Genomic DNA, 4,136 nt, shown 5'->3' with positions numbered 1-4,136 from the left:
GCATTTTTCTCTCTCTTTTTTTCATCAAGAGCTGCTTAAGCAGACCAGGTTGGAGCTGACTCAATTATATGCCATATCTTCTTGTTTGTATTCTTTCTTCCATTTTGGTGTTGATATAGCTTCTCTGGGCCAAGGAGTCAACAGTTTTATGGTACAGAGAGCGCTGACTCAGAAATGAAAATGACTCCTATGTGTAGTTTCCTTTATGTTAAACTAGAATCAATCAAAAAAATTTTGATTGTGCCCATGTTATTCAGTACCACCCAACTTTTCTTAAATGAAGTTGACTAAACAAGCTTATGATCTGCATATTCTATGAGCCTTTGACATTACTTATTCTTGAACATTTTCTGACATACTGTTTGCTATCTTCCCTTGTGCCACTCTTATGTTGAAGTCATCAAGTACTAAAAAGTTTTGTTTGCTTGTGTCAGGGTGTGTTGTTTTGTTTTTACTCACTCCTGTGATTTTATTGTCACTATATTTGGCCAATCAGTCCCAAGACCAACCATACATCTTCAACCTGACCATCTTTGGCCCTGTCACTGCTGCTACATCTTCCAAATTAGAACATCTGCACTGGGACTATGTTGTCCTTACTAATGAGAGCCCATCACATGCAGCCATTACCAGACTTGACCATGCTTCTCCTCCTAGGTCATCTTTTGCTCTGCAGCCAGGCCTCATACTGCCAATGCTCACGGAAAAGGCAAATGAACCACCTGCCCTATTATTCTATTCACCATTCCTGTGATTTTCTGGATGAAAGCACTTTCCATAGCTACCACTCTCTTATGTGTATTGCCTCTTTTTACAAAAATATATACTCTAGTAATTGCAATATAAGGTGACCAAACATTTCATGAAATTTTATTTCTTGTTGCCTTTGGATGTATGTTAAAATTAACTTTACCAATTCCTATATTTTCCACTCCAAGGAGCATCTCTAAACCATAATTCGATTTTGCTTTTGTCTTCTAGTTTCATTTATATCATGAATGGCAGGATTAACAAGATTCAGTTTCTCTAAAAGCATGTCCATTCTGACTACCTCCCAATAATCTCACATTTAGCATACAGACAGTTAAGTTAAACTATCTGGTCTAAACATCATCAGGTTTTTATCCACAGCCCCTTTTTCTGCTACCCTATCATAACTGTAGTGGTTACGCTACAGTTATGGTCATAGCTAGGTGATGTAGGGGAGAGAGCACTGGACATAAAATGAGAGAAAATCTGAGTTCAAATCTTGCCTCAGACATTTATCAAATGTATATGACCCTAGGCAAGACAGCCTTAGTTTCCTCTGTAAGATGGAGATAAGAACAGCACTTGCCACACGTGGTTGAGAGAGAAGCCTTTATGTAGGATAACTATGTAAAGAACTTCACAAACCTTAAAGTGCTATGTAAATGTGAGCTTTCATTGTTATCGTTATTAAGAAGGGAGCTAGGGGTGGCTAGGTGGGGCAGTGAATAGAGCACTGCCCTGGAGTCAGGAGGACCTGAGTTCAAATTTGAGCTCAGACGTTTAACACTTACTAGCCCTGTGGCCTTGGGCAAGTCACTTAACCCCAATTGCCCCTCAAAAAAAAAAAAGCAAAAAAAGAAGGGAGCCAGACAAAACTAAGGACTATTTTTTTAATTTTTCTATGTTTCATGGGTTGTCATTGCTACAGAATTCAATGACAAGTGGCTAGTCACCTAGTGATAAGCATCTCAGTACTCAGCCAAGCAAGTTCTCACAGAAAGGAGACATTCTGTTGCCATAAGTGGACTCAAAGCCTTTCCAAAAATAGTAGAACCTGCCAAAGTTTTCACACTATTGGAATAGACTTCAGGAATACAGCATCACTTCCATAACACCAGGAGGCATCTAAGTAGGACTTTATGGAAGGATTAATCTACACATTTTTGAAAATTGTAAAAATGAGCATGACAGGGGTGGCTAGGTGGCTCAGTGAAGAGAGCACTGGCCCTGGAGTCAGGAGGACCTGAGTTCAAATCTGACCTCAGACACTTGACACACTAGCCATGTGACCTTGGGCAAGTCACTTAACCCCAACTGCCCTCCAAAAAGCAAAAAAAAAAAAATGTGTCCATTTTGGGGCGGCCAGGTAGCACAGCGAGTAAGAGCACCAGCCCCAGTGTCAGGATGACCTGGGGTATCAGATCCGGGCTCAGACACTTAGCATCTACCCAGAAACACCTGGCCATGTAACCTTGAGCAAGTTACTTAACCCCAATTGCTTTAAAAAAAATGAGCATGACATACATAGTGAGAAAAATTATTGGATGGGGTGTCAGGAAACCTGAAGCCTAGTCTAGTTTTGCTACTTGCTTCCTTGCATAGACTGAGGCAAATATTTTTCCCTCTTTGGACTTCAGTTTTGTCCCCTGAAAAATGGCATAATCTCTCAGGTCCCTTTCAGCTCTAAATTCTAACTTCAGGAAAGTGACCAGTATTATGACACTTTTGCAAGACTTGGCCTCATTTCTTCCAGGGACCTAAAGTCAAGAGGTCTCAGATTCCAAGATTCCTATAGAATCAATGCAGACTTGATCTAACAGCGTCCTTATCATATGTCCATGACATTCACAGATCCTAGTAATTGGCTATTGGAAACACTGTCAGCTGATGTGGAGATGAAAAGAGAGATAAAACAAGAGAGAGAGATAAAAAGCAACTTCCCAGTTTCCTTTCCTGAGCTTTCTGCATCAAGCCTGCAACAGGACAATTGAAAATGTCCCTTCACTGGCAGTTTAAAAAAAAAAATCTCTCAGCCCAAGTGGGGGATGGGAGAAAGGAATGCTGCTTAGAATTCCCCCAGGCAGGTTGGAAGGCTTGAATAATGTGAGAAGCCCTTGGGACATACATATGTCCTTTCTCTCTTTTTTGGGGGGTGGGGTGGGGGAGAGGGAGGAAGGGAAGAAGGCTCTTCAAAAGCCAGTTTCATTTTTTAACTTCTGATTGTCAGCACCTTACAGACAGCTTGCCTTAAGATAAGTGGATTTCATTGGAGGGTGAGTGGACAAGGTCTAAAAAGTTCATTTATTCATCTCCTTTGCCCAAGAGTTTCCCAGGAAACCATAGATCCTCTACCTGAAGGAGACTTTGTCCCCCCTTTCAACAAGGTCCCTTCAACCCCTCCGTGCTTTGGTTCCTCCTGCTCCCTTCTCTCTTTCTCTAGCCCCTTCTCAATCCCCAATTCTCAATCGCCCCCCTCCCCCTGCTGCCTCCAGGCAAAGCTGGTCGAGTAGAATGAATTTTTCATTTGTTTTCCATTATTTTGTTCCTCTACCCAAGAAAGTGGAGTTCAGATCCCTCTGTATGTGACTAGAAATATGACACACTTTGATCTCTAAGTTTCATTTTGTCATTTCCTATAAAAGTAAAACACATGCAAAAAGTCAGGTGACAGGTTTGCAGAATCAGATTTGGGGCTGGTGCCAGCTTTATCTAGGACTCTGCTGACACTACTGCACATACCTATCTGAACCTGAAATCAGTGGAGAAACCTTAAGTTCCTATGCCCAACAGGGACATAAAATGCTTAATAACTCCCTTTTATGAACATTTGATACTTAGTGTTTCTCATACGGTTAATACCCCAAATTTTATATTACATTTATCTATGTATACTGCTTATTCATACCTCTTATTCTTATACCTCTCATTCAACTGCAAATTCTTTTACTGAAGGAATGGTATGATTTATCTTTGTACCTCCCTCAGAACTGAGTCTATAGGAAGTGTTTAATAAATGCTTGTTAAACTAAATTGGAATGGAGTCTTTTAGATGGTATTCCATAGACTTCTGCTCAAAACAACACATTAAGTCTTCTCTATCTAAGCTCTGAAGACTGGAGCTTTATTGAGGATAATATATCCCTTGCAACTCTCTCCATTGGAGTTTCCTCCTATTTCCACTTTAATAGATTCACAGAGCCAGGAGGACAAATTGGCACCAACTCCAGAAGAGCGGGGATGGATATATAGATTTGGGAACCATATAACAGTGTGCATTATAACTGTTTATTGGTAGCTTATTCCTATTCTATATGTTAAGTTTCTTGAAAGCAAAGAAAATGATTCACATACATTTTGTTTACATACTAGGCCTCAGCAAACAGCAT

Source organism: Petaurus breviceps, unplaced genomic scaffold (genome assembly GCF_028583685.1).
Source record: "Petaurus breviceps papuanus isolate PSGF00001 unplaced genomic scaffold, PetGlider_PUasm1.0 67, whole genome shotgun sequence".
Classification (NCBI taxonomy): Eukaryota; Metazoa; Chordata; class Mammalia; order Diprotodontia; family Petauridae; genus Petaurus; species Petaurus breviceps.
This window is presented reverse-complemented; position numbering follows the sequence as displayed.